Source organism: Triticum dicoccoides, chromosome 4B (assembly GCF_002162155.2).
Source record: "Triticum dicoccoides isolate Atlit2015 ecotype Zavitan chromosome 4B, WEW_v2.0, whole genome shotgun sequence".
Classification (NCBI taxonomy): domain Eukaryota; kingdom Viridiplantae; phylum Streptophyta; class Magnoliopsida; order Poales; family Poaceae; genus Triticum; species Triticum dicoccoides.
The window spans coordinates 608,804,709-608,827,139 of NC_041387.1; positions in this window are offsets into that span (position 1 = coordinate 608,804,709).

A 22,431-nucleotide genomic window follows, 5' to 3' on the forward strand; every position below is an offset into this window, starting at 1 on the left:
ACTCACGTTGATCTCCCTAAGGAGAAGTGGTTTAAATATCATCCCCCTATTAAAGAAAATATTAAGGAGCTAGTCATAGTCAAAGATGAAACTAGCATTTACAATGTTGACCAAGTTGTCCCTACCACTTATATTGAAAAACCACCTTTCTCTGTTAGGATAAAGGAGCATGCCAAAGTCTCAATCGTGGTTAACAAAAGTAATATTAGAGCACCTAGAACCTCTGAACAAATTAAAGTAGAACCTAGTATTTTTATTATTAAAGGTCTCTTGGTCGATAATATTGATGGGCATGTTATTTATTTCTGTTAGGAAGCTGCTAGAATTGCCAAAGTAGACACTAAAGATAAGAAAAAGCCCATTGTTGGCATGCCTGTTGTCTCAGTTAAAATAGGAGACCATTTTTATCATGGTTTATGTGATTTGGGTGCTCGTGTTACTGCTATTCCTTTACTCTATACCAAGAAATTATGAATGATATATCACCCGCTGAAATAGAAGATATTGATGTTACTATTAAACTTGCTAATAGAGATACTATCAAACCACTTGGGATTGTTTGTGTGAAAAATAAAATACCCTATTGATTTTCTAGTTCTTAGTTCCCCACAAGATGACTTTTGTCTCATTATATTTGGTAGACCTTTCTTGAACATTGTTAATGCTAAGAGAGATAGCGAGAAAGAAACCGTCAGTGTTAACTTTGGTGATGTTTCCCATGAGTTTAATTTTTCTACGTTTCGTAGGCAACCCCATGATGAAGAATTGCCTAGTAAGGATAAAATAATTGGTCTTGCTTCTATTGCCATATGTCCTATTGATCCACTAAAACAATATTTGCTCGACCATGGAAATGATATACCCTTGCATGAAAGAAATGAAATAAATAGGGTGTTCATTGAATAATAACCTATTCTCAAACATAATTTGCCTATTGAAACACTAGGAGGTCCGCCTTCACCTAAGGTGATCCTGTGTTTGAATTGAAACAATTACCTGATACTTTGAAATATGCTTATCTAGATGAAAATACGATATATCATGTTATTATTAGTGCTAACCTTACAAAGCATGAAGAGAAAAGATTATTAAAAACTCAGAGGAAGCACCGAGCTGCTATTGGATATACTCTTGATGATCTTAAGGGCATTAGTCCCACTCTCTATGAGCATAAGATTAATATGGAACCTAATGCTAAATCCGTTATTGATCATCAACGGCGATTAAATCCTAAGATGAAGGAAGTGGTAAGAACTGAAATATTAAAGCTTCTGAAAGCAGGTATAATTTATCCCATAGCTGCTAGTAGTTGGGTAAGTGTTGTTCATTATGTTCATAAGAAAGGAGGTATTGCTGTTGTTCCTAATGACAAAAATGAACTTATTCCTCAAAGAATTGTTACTAGCTATAGAATGGTAATTGATTTTAGGAAAGTAAACAAAGCTACTAGAAAGGATCATTACCCTCTACCTTGCTTTCTTGATCTTGGAAATACTATCTAAGCACACACACTTTTGCTTTCTTGATGGATATTCTGGTTTCTCTCAATACCTGTATCACAACCTGATCAAGAAAAAACCACATATACTTGCCCTTTTGGAACTTATGCTTATAGACATATGCCTTTTGGTTTATGCAATGCATCTTCTATACCCTACAAAGATGTATGACCACTATATTCTCTGACTTTTGTGAAAAGATTGTTGAGGTTTTCATGGATGACTTTTCTGTTTACCGAACTTCTTTTGATTATTGCTTAAGCACCCTTGATCAAGTTTTGTAGAGATGTGAGCAAACTAATCTTGTCTTGAATTGGGAAAAGTGCAACTTTATGGTGAATGAAGGTATTGTCTTGGGGCACAAAATTTCTGAACGAGGTATTGAGGTGGATAAGGCTAAGGTTGATGCAATTGAGAAAATGTCATGTCGAAAAGATATTAAAGGTATTCGAAGTTTCCTTGGTCATGTTGATTTTTATAGGAGGTTTATTAAAGACTTTTATAGGAGGTTTATTAAAGACTTCTCTAAAATTTCTAGGCCTTTTACCAATCTGTTGCGAAAGGATATTCCATTTGTTTTTTATGATGATTATGTAGAAGCCTTTGAAACACTTAAGAAAGCCTTAACTTCTGCGCCTATTGTTCAACCACCTGATTGGAACTTGCCTTTTGAAATTATGTGTGATGCTAGTGATTATACTGTTGGTGCTGTTCTAGGACAAAGAATTGATAAAATAATTAAATGTTATCCATTATGCTAATAAGACTCTAGATAGTGCCCAAAGAAATTATGCTACTACTGAAAAAGAATTTCTAGAAGTTGTGTTTGCTTGTGATAAATTCAAATCTCACATAGTTGATTCTAAAGTAAGTGTTCACACCAATCATGCTGCTATTAAATATCTCATGGAAAAGAAAGATGCTAAACCTAGACTCATTAGGTGGGTTCTTTTGTTAAAAGAGTTTGACTTACACACACTGATAGGAAAGCAGCTGAGAACCCCGTAGCTGATAACTTGTCTAGGTTAGAAAACATTCTTGATGACCCACTACCTATTGATGCTAGCTTCCCTAATGAACAATTAGCTAAGAGAAATGACCCACAATTAGTTGAGAACCCCATAGCTGATAAATGCTTCTCATAACACTCCCTGGTATGCAGACTATGCTAACTATATTGTTGCTATAAATTATACCACCTAGTTTCACATGCCAACAAAAGAAAAAAATTCTTATACGATTTAAGACATTACTTTTGGGATGACCCACATCTGTATAAAGGAGTAAATGGTATTTTTATTAGACATTGTATACCTGAGCATGAACAAGAACAAATCCTACGAAAATGTCACTCCGAAGACTACGGAGGGCATCATGCGGGAGATAGAATTGCACATTAGGTATTACAATCTGGTTTTTATTGGCCTGTTTTTTTTCAAAGATGCTCGTAAATTTGTCTTATCTTGTGATGAATGTCAAAGAATTGGTAATATTGGTATACGTCAGGAAATGCCTATGAATTATTCACTTGTTATTGAACCATTTGATGTTTGGGGATTCGATTATATGGGACCTTTTCCATCCTTTAATGGGTACACACATATTTTGGTTGTTGTTGATTATGTCCCTAAGTGGGTAGAAGTTATTCCAACTAGCAGTGTTGATCATAACACCTCCATTAAAGTGCTTAAAGAAGTTATTTTCCTGAGGTTTGGAGTCCCTAGATATTTAATGATGGATGGTGGTTCACATTTTATCCATGTTGCTTTCCGTAAATTGCTTGCTAAATATGATGTCAATCATAGAATTGCATCCCCTTATCACCCTCAATCTAGTGGTCAAATTGGACTTAGAGATAGAGAAATTAAGTTGATATTACAAAATATCTACTGCTATAAAATGCTGAGTCTGTGATGATGGTGTGCCTGCCATCCTTCATTTACAACCGTTTGATTTACATCCAACACATCTGAAACAAACTATGCCAGTTTTGCAAAAAGACCCCCGTACTCCACTCCTCATTTGTAGATAACCCCATGCCTCTCACGTTCAGCCATCTCTCCCTCTCACCTCATCTAGCCATCTCAGGAAAAAAATAAGGATCTGGAGAGGTCGCTGCTCTCGGCACCCGTCTGCGCCCAACTCCTCTCATGCCTTCTCTCTGGCTGCATTGTCACCACCACCACGACCCCTCCTCCTCGCCATCTCCTCTGCCCCTTCCAAGTCATCCCAAGTTACATTCATGGTGTTCTACAAAAAAAACAAAATCGATACTCAAAGAGTAATTCTTAAAGATCATTTTTTCCAAACCGCAATAAGTGTTATTTCTTCTAAAGTTTTGGATGCAAGTTGAACACTTGAATGCTTTTGTTTGCAAAATATATAATTTAATCTAGTTTGCCTACATTTACTATTCACCCAGATGCTTGTGAGCTCTAGAGAAGAAATAATATTCGGAGAAACATACCAATATTTATTATACATGAGATGGCCCCCACATACTTTGTCAAATAAACAACTCGTGGATCAATGCATTTTAATATTCCGTGCAACGCACGAGCATCTTACTAGTACTGTTAAAAGATCTAGGAAATATTGGTCTAAGAAACTTGGTGATGCACTATGGGCTTATAGAACTTCTTATAAAAATTCCATGGGTATGTCCCCATATAAAAGGGTTTATGAAAAATATTGTCATTTGCCTCATGAGTTAGAACATAAAGCATATTCCGCAGTTAAGGAACTCAATTATGATTTCAAACTTGTCGGTGAAAAGCGGTTATTTGATATTAGCTCAGTAGATGAATGGAGAACACAAGCCTATGAAAATGCCAAACTATTCAAAGAAGAAATTAAAAGATGGCATGACAAAAGAATCTAAAAGTGGGAATTCAAAGTTGGTGAACATGTTCTATTGTACAATTCTCATTTTAGGTTTTTTGCCAGAATACTTCTCTCCAAATGGGAAGGACTATATATCATCGAAGAAGTTTATCGCACTGGAGCTATCAGGATCAATAATGCTGAAGGCACTAATCCAAAGGTGAACAATGGGCAAAGAATTAAGCACTATATTTCAGGTACACCTATTAATGTTTAAACTAATATTATTCAAACCATGACACCGGAGGAATACATAAAAGAGACCTTCCAGAACACTCTAGAACCCTGAAGAGGAAGAGGTACGTGATACGGTAAGTAAACCGACTCCAAAAATTTTGCAAAATTATTTTCTGTCAGTTTTGGAATATTGGAAAAAATAAAAAATAAAAAACACCCAGGAAGGCAACCCACGTGCCCACTAGGCACCAGGGCACGCCTGTCCCACCTAGCGCGTCCTGGTGGGTAGTGGGCCCCTCGGCACCTTCCCGACTCCGTTTTCCTATAGTATACTTGCTTCCCAAGATGAAAATTCTTTATATATACCTTCGGACGATTTAACCACTATATCATGGAAAAATCCTATGTTCTTATTTCAGACTATTTTTCTGTCAGATCTATCAAGCCAAGCATCATGTCTTCTCCCTCCTCCAACAATGCAGAAGGAGATGATTGGCTGCTGAAGATGGAACTAAGGAGAGAAGAACCAAAATAAGCCATCAAGGAGGACAAGGTCAAAAAAGTTGCGGCGGATCAGGCTCAAGAAGGGGGGCAAGCTATGCTCACGGGGGAAGTTGAGAAAGAGGAAGATATCCTTCAACCCTACTATAACCATCTCACCCCTACTAAAATCGAAGACTTGAAGGTCTTCGAAACGGTCTGTGTTCAGAATACATATCTCACTCATGAAATTATTTTGTTGGAAGAGCAAAATGTTGCCCTCTGGAGGATCAATCGTAAATTGGAGCAGCTAGTGAGACTGAAGTGTGAAGCCCCTACCTTGTCAGCACCACCATCACCAAAGAAGGAGACCTAAGCACACGGGTATGGGCACTCCCCTTGGCTTGTGCCAAGCTTGGGTGAGATGCCCCGGTATCCTATCACAATCACTTTTATTATCTTTACCGTTCTTAGCTCGATCCTTAGTTATTTCATGATTCGGTTGAATAAAAGTTTAGTATGATCTACTTTCGAGTGCTAGTTGTGTGATTTATCTATCTACGTAATCGAGTGAGAGTTGTATAATGAAGTTTATTTTTCAGTTTTGGCTTCTTTACCTTCTTGTTTCCATCAAAATGAAGAAAATAATGAAAAAGATCATATGCTAATATAATGGAAAGTAATGAAATTACATAAGGAAAAGTATAAGTGGTAAAATTTGTTGAGAGTTCACAAACATAGCATTGGTCAATGATGCAATTCTTGAAAGAATTAATAAGGGAAGAGAAGATTCACATGCAAATATACTATCTTGGGCATGCATATTTTATGATTGTGAGCCCCCACTAAATATTTTATGCCAAATTTTTTATGTTGGACAAGGAAGACAACATAATGATTTATGCTTGTTCATATTCACATATAATTTATATTGTCATAGATCCTCCAACATGTGGTGCTTCCTCAATAACTATGCTAGCCAAAAATCTACACTAAGTAGAGATACTACTTGTGCATCCAAAATCCTTAAACCCAATCTCAAGAGAGTACACTGTACCTACCTATGGATTGAATAAGATCCTTCAAGTAAGTTTCCATCGGTGCATAAGGCAATAAAAATTGCTTCTAAATGTGTATGGTCTTTTAGTGTAAGGGAAAATAAGCGTTGTACGAACATGTGATGGCAAAGTAATAAAAGCCACGGACTTCAAAATAAAGGTTCCTATCATAAGGGGAAATATAATGTGACGTTCTTTTGCATTAGGAGGTTGTGCATCCAAAAACAAAAAGCGCATGACAACCTCTGCTTCCCTCTACGAAGGGCCAATATATATTTTACTTTTATGTATTTACTTTTTATGCAAGAGTCAAAGTGTTCTCCTCTATTCCTTTTTATTTTTCACTTTTGCAAGCATCATGTGGTGGGGAAAGATCTAGGCACATATATCCAGTTGGGTATGAGTAATCATGACTTATTATTGTTGACATCACCCTTCAGGTGAATAAGTTGTGAGGCGAAATTATAAGCCCCTATCTTTCTATGTGTCTGGCTGAAACTTTGTGCTCCATATATATGTTGTGAGTGTTAGCAATCGTAGAATATTAAATTATGGTTGGTTGAGTATGTGGACTTGCCAAAAGGCTCCGATACGAGACCCTTCCTGAAAATATGATGAATTGCAATTGCAAAGTTGACTGAGAACATAGTTTGTTGGTTTCCAATAAAGTTTATACTTTATACTTCAATGTTGTGATGAATTGTTACTTGCTCATAAGAAGTTCTATGATAAAGTTTATTGCTGCTATAATAAGCATGATGCTACTATGTCCATATTTTGTTTTTATCGACACCTCTCTCTCTCTCTCTCTAAGCATGTGGTCATGATTTTTTTTCGCTTGAGGACAAGGAAGCTAGGGGAATTGATACGTCCATTTTGCATCATGTTTTCCTGTTGTTATTTATAGTGTTTTCATTCGATATAACACTTTGTGGAGTAATTCTAATGCCTTTTCTCTCATAATATGCAGGGTTTACACAAAGAGGGAGAATACCGGCAGTTGGAATTCTGGACATGAAAAAGCTACATCAGAGATACCTATTCTACACATCTCCAAATGAGCTAAAATTTTACGGAGAATTATTTTCGAATATATAAAAAATACCGGAGAAAATAAATACTGGAGGAGGCCACCCAGGTGCCCACTAGGCACTAGGGCACGCCTACCCCCTAGGAACGCTTTGGTGGGTAGTGGGGTCCCTGGCCCACCTCCGGTGCCCATCTTCTGGTACATCAGGTCTTTTGACCCGAAAAAATAAGGAGAGGACTTTCGGGATGGAGCACCGCCGTCTAGAGGCGGAACTTGGGCAGGAGCACTTTTGCTCTCCAGCGGAGCGATTTCGCCGGGGACATTTCCCTCTGGGAGGGGCTAATCGATGCCATCATCATCACCAACAACCCTCTCACCTTGGGAGTACCAATCTCCATATACATATTCAACAACACCATGTCATCTCTAAACCCTAGTTCATCTCTTGTGTTCAATCTTTGTATCAAAACCTCATATTGGTACCTGTGGGTGACTAGTAGTGTTGATTATATCTTGTAGTTGATGCTAGCTGGTTTATTTGGTGGAAGAATACATGTTCAGGTCCATTATGATATTTATTACCCCTCTGATCTTGAGCATGAATATGTTGTGTGAGTAGCTAGTTTTGTTCTTGAGGACACGGGAGAAGTCATGTTGCAAGTAATCATGTGAATTTGATATTCGTTCGATATTTTGATGATATGTATGGTGTGATTCCCTTAGTGGTGTTATGTGAACGTCGACTACATGACACTTCACCATCTTTGAGCCTAAGGGAATGCATTGTGGAGTAGTTATTAGATGATGGGTTGCTAGAGTGACAGAAGCTTAAACCCTAGTTTATGCACTATTCTGTAAGGGGCTGATTTGGGTCCATATGTTTAATGATATGGTTATATTTTATCTTAACTCTTCTTTCGTAGTTGCGGATGCTTGCGAGAGGGGTTAATCATAAGTGGGAGGCTTGTTCAAGTAAGAACAACACCCAAGCACCGGTCGATCCACATATCAAATTATCAAAGTAGCAAACGCAAATCAAACCATCATGATGAAAGTGACTAGATGAAGTTCCCGTGTGTCCTCGAGAATGCTTTACTTGTTATTAGAGACCGTTCCGGCCTGTCCTTTGCTAAAAAAAGGATTGGGCTACCTTGTTGCACTTATTGTTAATATTGTTACTTATTACAAATTATCTTGCTATCAAACTACCTGTTACCAACAGTTTCAGTGCTTGCAGAAATTACCATGCTAAAAACCACTTGTCATTTCCTTCTGCTCCTCGTTGGGTTCAACACTCTTACTTATCGAAAGGACTATGATTGATCCCCTATACTTATGGGTCATCAACTTGTACTCAGGAGTGTAGTAGATCTAGGGGTCTACCAGAGAGAAGAGGGGGAAGAAATAATAAATATAAAGCAATCAAATGCATCACGATGCATGACATGGTAATATGTAGTGCTAGGGTGACCTAACACAGTGCTACACATTACAGACGAGGTGGGAAAACATCTGGGAACATTTTCCCTACATTTGGCAGTTATCGGACAGATGAAACAGAGGGGAAGGATCCATGTTCAACATGTTAGAGGCAAGTGACAGGTATGTGGATAGCATATTCAGATTCGTCATATTTTTCTAAGCAACTTTCATATATGAATTATTTTCACCTAAGTTATAGATTATTTTATATGAATTTTCAAAGATTTAAACATTTTCTAGAATTTAAATTAAATAGAAAATAAAAGTGAAATTGCTATCGGTACACAGAGAGTGTACCCACAGAGGTTCTCATGATCATGAGGATGACAGGTGGGACCAGGGACTGAGTCAACAGGTCAACAGTTGACCTGTTGACTGGTGAAACCTGACCAGTGGGCCCCACTGGTCAGTGAGCCATTTATTAAATAGGTTTTAATTTAACCTAATTAATCTAATCAAGTGTGGGGCCTAACTGTCAGTGGCTTATTAATTCTTAGATTAAGTTTAATCTAAAAAGTGATTAGTGTGCGGGGGTTCCACATGTTAGTGGCCCTAGGCTACCCAGTCAGCCAGTTGGCTGGGTCAACTGGTCAATAGGGCTGACAGGTCCACCTACAACGACCGAGGGAGGGGTCCCAAAGCCGGCCATGTCAGCAGCGGCGGTGCCCTACTAGGGAAAAGGCTAGCAGTAGCGCGGGTTTTAGGTGTATCAGTAGCGCTGGGTGGGGCGCTACTAATAAGGCGCTACAACTAACATATAGCAGTAGCGCGTGGTCACCGGCGCTACTGCTACACAAGTGTAGCAGCAGCACGGTTACTGGGAGCACGCTACTGCTAGTATCTCTAGCGCCCTTTGCAGCAATGCGCTACTGCTATAGCAGCGCTGCTGCTAACTTCTATACACTCGCTACTGCTAATTTAACAGGTTTTTTGTTTTTTTTGGCATATTTGTTTTGTATTTAAACAGGCTTTATAGAAGAATCTTTAGCACATAGAAATGTCATCATGATACGCATAAAAATGCCTGCGAGACCACGAATGTAATCATAGCATATACATAGAAATAGTCTCATCATAATCATCATCCAACACAAAGTGGTCTCTCGTCATCATCTCGAAAATAGCGATACAAGTCCTTGATTACTTGCAAATACATCGTCATCCCTCTAAACAATGGTACACGCAAGAAGAACTATCACTTTGAGTACATGAGTTCGTATCCCTCTCTCGCATTAGCGTGAACCTAAACTAACTACTGCCTGTCGCTCAGAAACCGGAACCCGGCAACACCTGGGCCTGACACTCCGGCCACTCATCGTATATATACTCCTGGCGTAGCACTTCTTCGCCATCGATGATCTATGCACCTGCATCGTCACGTGAGTCGATGATATGCAACATATATAGTTGAGCAACAGAAAGAGACATACTTGACAAAAATAGAAACAACATATCATAAGCATAAATAACAAAGTTCATCGTACCCAAAATGCCCTAACTAGAGTGATCTTTGCTAGTCGAGGAGGAGGACAGTTTAATTACATCACAAATAAAGTTTCACTGCGCATAACTCAAAGTTTTGTCATACAGAAAGTATGGACTAAACAGACACATTGTCATATATCGACAACCACTCCAATATGCCGTGCCATCCATCGAGGTCAGGGAGATAGTCCCCGAGCTTAGTGAAAGGCTTCATGTCGAGACGCTGAGAGGCTATCCATGTTCGGACGTCTTCCCGCGACATTTGTTCTTCTCCGTAGAACATCCCTGTTTTTCCGACGACCTCTTTCATGATGATTTGGGCAAGTTCGCGCTGGATGTTATAGAACTCAGCTCGAAGTCGATGATCCTCGATATCTCCTATGTCCTTTGCCCATTGCAGAATATGGGCAACGCCAAATCTAGGTGACATGTGAAGATTCTGGTGATCCCGTCTATACTCCAGCATGTGGTGTAGGACATAGAATCCATCATTAAGAGAATCGTTCGGTTGCTGGATGCAGCAGAAGTCGGTCTTATGGCTGAAGGCGGCCCTGCCGCCCCTTCTCTTCTTGTCCCTAACCTCTCCACCCCTTGCTTGGTAGTAAAACATAGCACTATCGAGAACATCTTTGATGTGGGTGTAATCCTTTTTGTGAATGTTCTTTGACTAGTCCAAGTAAAGAGCATGGGAGAATCAGGGGTAGAGGATGATGAGGATGGCACGCCCGCCGCTGCGCAAAATAAGTACACCTCGAATTAATTAGCCTCCACCGTGCAAATGAATTATTGAAATCGAAGGAAGGATAGAAGCCTGGATGACTTACACGGGATGATAAGGCACGAGAATCGCCTCCTTGTCCTTATTGGCGAGCATGAAACTGACGATGTAATCCCTCGCGTATTCACGCTGCTCTGCACAGACTCCCAAGAAGCTCTCGTGCATGTAGTACGGGTCAGCGACACAGATATGACGTATCTGCTCAACCCCAATGATGTAGTTCATGTGCAAGGCATAAAGGCGGACAAACGTAAAATCCAGCTTCTTCACGTGAAACATGTCGAATATGTAATCGAATTGGAGGAAGAACTTATCCACAGGGAAGCTGTCGACGTACGACATTTGCCGCGGAACGTTAACCACGTAGAGTGGGTATCCTGGATCTTTCGAGGCGATAAGGCCTTTCTCTACCCACAGCACATCGTCATGAAGTCTCCTTAGATCGCCGAATCTGGCCCGTAGCGCTGTTGCAGGTAGGATTGGTTGACCGGGGATATGCCATTTATCCGCATCGGGGATATCTATACGGTCCTAAAGCCGAGGCTGCTGAGGCAGCTGGATCATAGAATTAGCTTTTTTGCCTTTGCTCGCTCTCTTCCTAGACTTCTTTACTACCGGAAGCTCGTCAATAATACGTTGAGACGGTAATTCAGGCACCGACTCATGATGCTCAAACCCTGAGGAGGCGCCAGTATAGACATACTGTTCAGCGCCATCGTCATCCTCATCCTTATCCATGGCGACGTCATCAGCAACTAATGGAGCCTCCTCCTTACCCCGTCCGCTATCACCCAACCCGACACCCGACGCTAATTGGTTAGGTGGGGTGTTGATGTTCATACCTTGCTGAGGCTGCGTGCTCGTGGGTGTGCTCCCGGCCGCCTCCAGACGAAGCAGACTCTTTGGCCACAACAGGACCCACCCATTGCAACACTCACCAAGCCGCCGCGGTGTCTCCTCGTCATCCACCAGTAGTGTTCGAGGAGGCAAATTCTCGTGGCCCGGTTCGACACTGGCCATGGAAACCTTGAAGACGTTTGGGGGGATCGGTCGGCTGTGGAACAATGGTTCCTTCGGCTTCATTATCGTCGCCTTCCCCACGTCCACCTTCTGGTCGCCGATGGTGTACAATATGGTGCACGGGGTTTTGTCAGCCTGCAAAGAAAAGTCTGTGATGTGAGACATCCGAAAGGCAACGAAAATAGGAGATTATACATTTATATTGAAGGGGGCCGGTGTGACAGATACCGTGAGGGCGTTGAGCTCAGCCAAAGATGAAGCACCGCCGAGCACGTCCGGTGCGGGAGCTGGTGCGGGAGCAGGTGCGGGAGCAGGTGCTCCCAAGAAGTCAGCAAGGGGAAAGTCCTCTGCATTTTTTTCTGGATTTTTCCTTGTCCAAGTGATAACGCTCGTCACCAAGGAAGTAGACAAATCTGCAACCACCTGCTTTGCGGCAGCTACCGCTGTTGCGACTGTCTGAGATGATTTCTTCTCAACCGCAATCTCAACCTTCTTGTCGATGTTTTCTTCAGTTAACATCCATCTTTCCTTTCTCTCCTCCGTGGTCTCACGGTAGTACTTCTTCCACGTGGCACCGTCTCCGACACCGTGCACGCGTCCATACGACGGTCGAGTATCCACCGGTTGTCGTTTCAATATGTTCAACGCCCGGTTGAATGGAGTGTCCCACTAGGGCCTCGCCAATGCCTCAGACGGCGAGTCGCTTTCGGCCACAATCCGTTGCTGCTCTCTCTGCAAAAGGCACAAGGATCGTTTACAAATATGACTAACGTGTGCAGTCGAATCGATCAGAAACTAAAATTACCAGCAGTCTCATGAACTCCGTAATGACCGGTGTTGTCTCGTAAACCTTCTTCACTGGGTCCCAACGGTGACGGGCCCTCAGGACGTCACGCTCCTGCGGGACGGTGAAATCCGCCAAGGGGTCGGGGATGCCCAGACTCGCGGCTTCTGCGTCCTCCTTGGCCCATTTGGACCTCTTTCCGCTGTAACCACGGCTTCCGAGGTGGTGGCTCCCAATGTTCCTCTTTTGAAGCCCCTTCATGTACTTAGACTTTTTTTGGCAGCTTCGGCCTCGCAAGCGTCCTTGAATATTTGAAACTGCTCTTCTGTGATTGTCGGATTATCCTTTACAATCTCGGAGTAGGGTTCCCCGTCGTTGATCTTTGCTTTCACTCGATTTTTCCAGGCGGCCAACGCGTCGCTAAACTTGGTCATGGCGTGTTTGTTTATCTTCTTCATTGTCGGGTCCTCGTCTGGATCTTCATAATCCTTCTCATTCCGGGCCGGGAACAAGAATATCTGGTGAAACTTCTTTAGGAGGGAGCTCCTCATATTTTCTATCTTCTGTAGTTTCTCATCGTTGATGGTGGCAGTTGTCCGTACGATGCAGCCTATTTGATTGTCGTAGCACGTGCGCGCTTCCTCGGGCGCCTTTGGCTCAAAATTGTCATCGTCCACCTCCATGACCACTAGTCTAGTAGTCCCGTGTTTGTTAGGAACCCGTTGCCTCTTTGCTTTCGGTTCTACACCGGCTCCGCTCCCCGAGGTAGCACTGGTCTCAGCGCCGGTCTCGATGCCGGTCTAAATCTCAGCGCCGGTCTCAGTCTCAGCACCGGTCTGCGTGTCGGTCTCAGTCCTCGATGCCACCGGTGGGCCCAGCAACAACATCGGTTGATCGTCGGTAAGGCTAAAATATTCGTCTGCCGCCCGGTAGACATCGTCGCAATCACCAGAACCCTGTCCTTCATCGTTGCTAGCCATGTTTCTATGATTAAATCTAGTCAATTAATTCTAGACCTAATAAAATGAATAATGACATAAAAAATGACTATTGTTTTGCTGGAATGTTGACTCCTTCCTGGTGCGGCAAATCCCGGGCACTCGATATGTCCTAGTTTGTAGCACAAGTCATGCCGAAATTCACGGAAAATTTCGGCATGACCTTTGCTAAAAAGTGGACAAATCGAGAACCTGAAATTTGCCGAAACAGAAATGAATCAACATTCCGGCAAAACATAGGCCACTCAACATCATTCCCTGGAAACAACAAAGCCACTTGGGCACAATCGAACAACTTCAATGAAAAGATATAACATGACTAAACACTATTGAGGAATTTGCATATAACATGGCCACTTCAATGAAAAGATATAATCAACAATAATGGAATATGCAAATGAACATCAATGACATAGAGCTATTGTTCTGTTTGACCAAGTTTTTGAAAAGAAAAACAATTCTGTTTTTTGTTTATAGCTAAATGCCATAGCTACTGTTTTTTATTTATAGCTAAATACTTTTGTTTTTTGTCTAAAGCTAAAAGTCTAGGAACTACATTTTCTCTAACCCTTTTGACCTCACTAGAATTTCCACAGCAAGACCTTAGTACCTACACCCAATTTATTCAAAAATATTCAGGTCCATAGTCCAAATAATTCAAATTTCATTTGAATGAAATTTGGAACAAATTCAGGTCCGTAGTCAAAATATTTGTTTATACCCTCTGTTAATTTAAATCTAAATGCTACTATTATTTATATACCCTCTATTAGTTTAAAGCTAAATGGAATTACTGTTTAGGAATTTTCATAAAAATTGCCCTAGCTAATTTCCTAAAAAAATTGCTAATCATTTTTCCTAAATGCTATAAAATGCCTACTGCCCTAAAAAAATCTAGGGTTCATATGAACACCTAGGGTTCATATGAACATCAACACAGTATCAACACATATATATAATTGCCCTAGCAGAGAGAAATAGGAGGGTAGGGACAGGAGAGCCATAGCCTTACGGTCGGCGGCGAGGGCAGGCTCTGGCTCGGGCAGCGGCGGTGAGGTCGAGGTCGGCGACGGCGAGCTCGAGGGAGGCGACAGTGAGGTCGACGACGGCCTCGGGTGGCGGCTGTGAGGTCGAGCGGGCAGCCTCGGGCGGCGGCGGTGTGGTCGAAGGCGGCGGGCGGCGGCGGTGTGATCGAAGGCGGCCTCAGGCGGTGGCGGTGTGGTCGAAGGCACGCGGCAGGGCAACAGCGGCGATGGATCAGTTGGGGGACAGGGGGGAGTAGAGAGGGGGGGAAAGGACGTAGCGAAATTTTGAGCCAGGGCCGCCGGGATTTGAGTCAAACTAGCAGTAGCGCGTTTTGCTGAAACATGCTATAGCTAAGATAGCTATAGCATGTTCCAGAGAAACGCGCTGCAGCTAACCCTTTCTGTTTTCTTTTTCTTTTTCTTTTGTTTTCTTTACATTTTCTTTTTTTCATTTCTCATTTTTCTATTTCTTTGATTTTCATTTACTTTTCTACTTATTTTTCTATTTATTTTCTTTTACATAGCAATAGCGCTCTACAGCAGAAATGTGCTGCTACAATGTTTTTAGCAGTAGTGTGCTTCTGGGAGAAGCACTGCTACTACTCCTTGCCTACCGGCACTAGTGATGGAATTTTAGTAGTAGCGCTTTTCTGTGAAGACGCGCTACTGCTAAAATAATGGTTGCAGCGTGGTTTTGCAACAAGCGCTACTACTAAGTAGCGCTAGCACCAAGTTTTGACCAATGCTACTGCTATACTTCTGTGTATAGCATTTTCCCTAGTAGTGGTGGTGCACCGGCGGTGGAGCTCCGACATCTCAAAACATGGTGGAAGGCCATGGGAGGCTGATGCGGCTTGAACTACATTGGTATTTGCCTAAAGAGGAAGGGATGATGCATCACAGTTACGGTAGGTATTTTCCTCAGTGATGAGACCAAGGTTATCGAACAGTAGGAGAACCTGCAACACTACGTGAATGGTACTGATGCGGCTTGAACTACGTCGGTATTTTCCCAAAGAGGAAGGGATGATGCAGCATAACAGCAGTAGGTATTTCCCTCAATGATGAGACCAAGGTTATTGACCTAGTAGGAGAACCACGCAATACCACGTAAACAGCTCCTGCACACAAAGAAAAAATACTTGCAACCCGACGTGTTAAACGGGTTGTCAATCCCTTTCGGGTAAGAAATTGTCAAGTTGACGGGATAAAATTATAGTAGATTGATAGATGCAAATAAAAGCAAATAAAATTCAGCGAGGTATTTTTGTATTTTTGATAATATAGATCTAAAAATGAAAGCAAATAGAAATAGATCGCGGAGGCAAATATAATAAAGAAGAGACCCGTGCCCATAGATTTCACTAGTGGCTTCTCTCAAGAAAATAGCAATGGTGGGTAAACAAACTACTGTTGGGCAATTCATAGAACTTCAAATAATCATGACGATATCCAGGCAATGATCATTATATACGTGTCACGTCCAAGATTAGTAGACCCACTCCTGCCTGCATCTACCACTATTACTCCACACATTGACCGCTATTGAGGATGCATCTAGTGTATTAAGTTCATGGATAAACGGAGTAATGCAATAAGAACGATGACATGATGCAGACAAGATCTATTTATGTAGAAATAGACCCAATCTTGTTATCCTTAATGGCAACGATACATACGTGTCATTTCCCCTTCTGTCACTGCGATCAAGCACCGTAAGATCGAACCCATCATAAAGCACCTCTTCCCATGGCAAGAAAAAATCGATCTAGTCGGCCTAACTAAACCAAATATTCGAAGAAGAAATACGAGGCTATAAGTAATCATGCATAAAATAGATCAAAGAACTTGAATAACTTTCATGGATAAAAATATAGATTTGATCATAAACTCAAAGTTCATCGGATCCCAACAAACACAACGCAGAAAGAGTTACATCAAATAGATCTCCAAGATACCATTGTATTGACAATCAGAAGAGAGAGAGGAAGCCATCTAGCTACTAACTACGGACCCATAGCTCTACAACGAACTACTCACGCATCATCGAGAGGCACCAATGAGGATGATGAACACCTCCATGATGGTGTCTAGATTGGATCTAGTTGTTTTGGAACTTGCGGCGGCTGGAATTGATTTTCGTCGACTCCCCTAGTGTTTCTGGAATATTGGGGTACTTATAGAGCAAAGAGGCGGTGCGGGAGGTCGCCGAGGTGGGCACAACCCACCAGGGCGTGCCTGGGTCCCCGGGCTTGCCCAGGTGGGTTGTGCTCCCCTCGGGGCACCCCCCTGGTGCTTCTCTGGCCCATCTGGTGTCTTCTGGCCCAAACAAATCCACAAAAAGTTTTGCTGCATTTGGACTCCGTTTGATTTGATTTCCTGCGATGTAAAAAACAAGCAGAAAACAAAAACTGATAGTTGGCACTATGTCAATAGATTAGTCCCAAAATATGATACAAAATGATTGTAAAATGATTCTAAAACATCCAAGAATGATAATATAACAACATGGAACAATAAAAAATTATAGATACGTTGGAGACGTATCAACATGCCCAAGCTTAATTCCTGCTCGTCCTCAAGTAGTTAAATGATAAAAATAGAATTTTTGATGTGGAATGCTGCCCTAACATGTTCATCAATATTCTTTTCTTTCTAGCATGGACATTTGGACTTTTATATGGTTCAATGAAATTGTCTAGTTCTGACATGAGGACTTCAATACGCTAAGCATATCAACAAACAACCATGACTTTCAAAATATTGACACTAAAGCAAGTTATCCATAGCCCAGTATGCTCAATCATTGATCCACTCATGAAACACACTCGCTTATTAGCTACACCCAATGCTCAAGTATGATCATAGTGCCCCTTAGTTGGTTCTTTATAAGAGAAGATGAAGACTCAAGTAAAAATAAAATTGCATACAGTAAATGAAAGGCCCTTCACAGAGGGAAGTAGGGATTTGTAGAGGTGCCAGAGCTCAAAGCGAAAAAGATAGAGATAAAACATTTTGGGTGGCATGCTTTTCCTGTCAACGGAAATGACCGAGTAGTTCCCAATACTTTCCATGCTAGATATATCATAGGCGGTTCCCAAACAGAAAATAAAGTTTATTCCTTTTTCCACCATACTTTCACTTTCCATGGCTAACCGTATCCACGAGTGCCTTCCATACCAACACTTTTCAAGGAATTTATTATTTGACAACAACAACAACAACAACAACAACAACAAATCCTTTAGTCCCAAACAAGTTGGGGTAGGCTAGAGGTGAAACCCATAAGATCTCGCAACCAACTCATGGCTCTGGCACATTGGTAGCAAGCTTCCACGCACCCCTGTCCATAGCTAGCTCTTTGTCGATACTCCAATCTTTTAGGTCTCTCTTAACGGACTCCTCCCATGTCAAATTCGGTCGACCCCGCCCTCTCTTGACATTCTCCGCACGCTTTAGCCGTCCGCTATGCACTGGAGCTTCTGGAGGCCTTCGCTGAATATGCCCAAACCATCTCAGACGATGTTGGACAAGCTTCTCCTCAATTGGTGCTACCCCAACTCTATCTCGTATATCATCATAAAATAAATTCATTTTTCATTTCGGGATTGGGCATCCCTAATACCTTTGTCGTACTCTCGTGCAATAACAAGTGAATAAACACTCATCTTGAGAATAACATATCTAGCATGGAAATATAACAGCAACCCCCTACCATTTCATGAGCGGTACGAGCATACAAATTTGCTTAAAACGGAAAAAGAATACCACATATAGGTAGGCATAGTGGACTCATGTGGCAAAATTGGTTTAATGGATTTTGGATGCACAAGTAGTGATCATACTTAGTGCAAATGAAGGCTAGCAAAAGATTTACAAGCATCCAACCAAGAAACGAAAAATCTCATAAGCGAGCATTAAACATAACTAACACCGAATAATGCACCACAAGTAGGATGTAGTTTCATTACATAACTATTGACTTTCGTGCTTGCATAGGGAATCACAAACCTTAACACCAATATTCTTACTAAAGCATAATTATTCATCAACATGACTCACATATCACTATCATCATATATCAAAGCTATTACAAGGAATCAAGTTTATTTTGTCCAATGATCTTCATTAAAGTTTTTATTATATCCTCCTTGGATATCTATCACTTTTGGACTAATTTCATATGTTGCTTTTGATAAGCTCAAACAAATATATGTGAAGAATATGAGCATCATATTTCTTTCTCTCAAAATAATATAAGTGAAGCAAGAAAGAATTTCTTAAAAAAATTACTAACTCAAAACAAATCTAAGTGAAACATGAGAGCATTTCTACAAAAATACTAAATCACACCGTACTCAAAAAGATATAAGTGTAGCACTAGAGCAATTACATAGCTCATAAAGATTTAAGTGAAGCATAGAGAGCAATTGTAACAAGTCATGGCATAATTTTGGCTCTCTCAAATAGGTGTGACCAGCAAGGATTCATGACTAAAAACAAAAAGCAAAACAAGCAAATACTCATATCATACAAGACGCCCCAAGCAAAACTCATGATATGTGACGAATAAAGATATAGCTCCAACTAAAATACCGATGGTTGTTAGAAGAAAGAGAGGATGCCACTCGGGGCATTCCCAAGCTTAGTCGCTTGATACTTCTTGAATATTATCTTGGGATGCCTCGGGCATCCCCAAGCTTAGCCTTTTGCTAATCCTTATTCCTTCATCCATCCCGATCTCACCCAAAACTTGAAAACTTCAATCACAACAAACTCAATAAAACCTTTGTGAGATCCCTTAGTATAAGAAAGCAAATCAACTACAAGTACTATTGCAAACCCATTCATATTTTATTTTTGCATTATATCTACTGTATTCCAACTTTTCTATGCCAAAAAATCTTCAAAGGAAACCATAGAATCATCAAAACAAGCACACAACTGAAAGAAAATAGAATCTGTCAAAAACAGAACAGTCTGTAGTAATCAGAGAACTTCACATACTTTAGTAACTCGAAAAATTATGAAACAAGACGACAACATGAGAAATTTCTATATTAATCTTCTGCAAAAAGAATTAGTATTTTATCACGCTTCTGCTAAAAACTAAAATTATTTTTGTGAGTGCAAAAGTTTATGTTTTCAGCAAGATCAAGACAACTATCTCCCAACCTGATCCCAAAGGCTTTGCTTGGCACAAACACTAATTTGAACCAAAAAATACATCTAAGCAGAGGCATAATTGGGTATTTTTTTGAAAACAACAAGAAAACTAAAAAGCAAAAAGATACAAGTTGGGTTGTCTCCCAACGAGCGCTATCATTTTACGCCCTAACTAGGCATAAGACTTTATTGATGCTCACATGAAAGATAAGAATTGAAGCACAAAGAGAGCATCATAAAACATGTGACAAACACACTTAAGTCTAACATACTTCATATTCATAGCCATTTTGTAGAAAAGCAAATTACCAAGAGAAGTAATTTCTAGCATATGCAATGAAGAAGAAAGAAACAATAGCAATCTCAACATAACAAGAGGAAATTTAGTAACATGAAAATTTATACAACCATATTTTACTCTCTCATAATAACTACATGTAGGATCATAATCAAATTCAACAATATAACTTTCACATAAACTATTCTTTTCATGATCCACATGCATGCAAAGTTGACACTCTTTGAAAATAGTGTGATTATCATCAAATAAAGTCATGATGTCTCCAAGCCCACTTTCATCAAAATTTTCATCAGATTCAACACTCTCAAAATACATGGGATTATTTATGACTAAAGTTGACACTCTTCCAAACCCAATTTTAATATTATCGCACACATATTCATCATGATGTTTAAATAAATTTTTACGATCATAAGAATCATTGTCACCCCAATCAAGATCATTGCAATAAGTAGCGGACATAGCAATATTAGCATCCCTAAGCTTGGGGGTTTGCATATTATTAGCACAACTAACATTAATAGAATTTATAATAACATCATTGCAATCATGCTTTTCATCTAAGGAGCTATCATGAATCACTTTATAAATTACTTCTTTTAACACTTCATCACAATTTTCAGATTCATGAATCACAAGAAGAACTTCATAAAGATAATCTAGTGAAATCAATTCACTAGCAATGGCTTCATCATAACTGGATCTCTGTAAAAGATTAGCAAGTAGATGAGGGTCCATATCAATTGATTTTTAGCAAGCGAAGATGCAAGCAAATAGAAGACACATGGCAACACAAGCAAACAAGAGATCTGACGAGAAAACGGCGAACGAAAATGATGGCGAATAAAAATGGCAATTTTTTGTGAAGTGGGGATGAAAATGAGAGGCAAATGGCAAATAATGTAAATTCCAAGTAGATGAGATTTGTGATGAGGAACCTGGAAGATGTTGGTGATGTCTCCCCGGCAACAGCGCCAAAAATTCCTTTTGATGCAACTTGAACTACGTCGGTATTTCCCTAAAGAGGAAGGGATGATGCAATGCAGAAGTGGTAGGTATTTCCTGTCGGTGTGAAATCCGGCATATCTCGTAGTAGGGGTCCTAAGCTAGGCGTCTTGGAGTGATGGTAACATGGACAGATTGATTTACCTAGGTTCGGGCTCTCTTGAAGAGATAATACCCTACATCATGCTTTTGATTGTATTGGTATGGGTGTACTACAGGGTACATGTATCTACCACGAGATTGTTGTAATGAATACTAGTTGTTCTGTTGACTAGCCTAGCCTCGGTTTATATAACTCACCAGAGGCCTAGGGCTTAGGAGAGTCCGCTTCTTGGGCACAAAGTCTTGTGGGATCTCCCTTGTATGCGGCATGGGCTGCCTGCAGCGGCCCATGAGTGAACCGCCATGGGTGTCCTCGGCCCGATCCAGCTGGTCGGGAGACGACGTGGTGAGTACCTGATACGTCTCCAACGTATCTATAATTTTTGATTGTTCCATGCTATTATATTGCTTGTTCTGAATTATTATGGGATTTATTATACACTTTTATATTACTTTTGGGACTAACCTATTAACCGGAGGCCCAGCCCATATTGTTGTTTTATTGCCTGTTTCAGTATTTCGAAGAAAAGGAATATCACACGGAGTCCAAACGGAATGAAACCTTCGGCAGCGTGATTTTTTGGAAGAATATCACCCAGAAGACTTGGAGTTCACATCAGAAGAGCCTCGAGGAGGCCATGAGATAGGAGGGCACACCCCCCTACTGGGCGCGCCCCCTGTCTCGTGGGCCCCTTGAGCACCTCCCAACCGACTTCTTTCGCCTATATAAGCCTACGTACCCTAAAAACATCGAATATCAAGATAGATTGGGAGTTCCACCGCCGCAAGCCTTTGTAGCCACCAAAAACCTCTCGGGAGCCCGTTCCGAGACCCTGCCGGAGGGGGAACCCATCACCGGTGGCCATCTTCATTATCTCGGTGCTATCCATGACGAGGAGGGAGTAGTTCACCCTCGTGGCTGAGGGTATGTACCAGTAGCTATGTGTTTGATCTCTCGCTCTCGTCTTCTCTCTCGTGTTCCCTCTATGGCACGATCTTGATGTATCATGAGCTTTGCTATTATAGTTGGATCATATGATGTTTCTCCCCCTCTACTCTCTTGTGATGAATTGAGTTTCCCTCTTGAAGTTATCTTATCGGATTGAGTCTTTTATGAGAACACTTGATGTATGTCTTACCGTGCTTATCTGTGGTGAC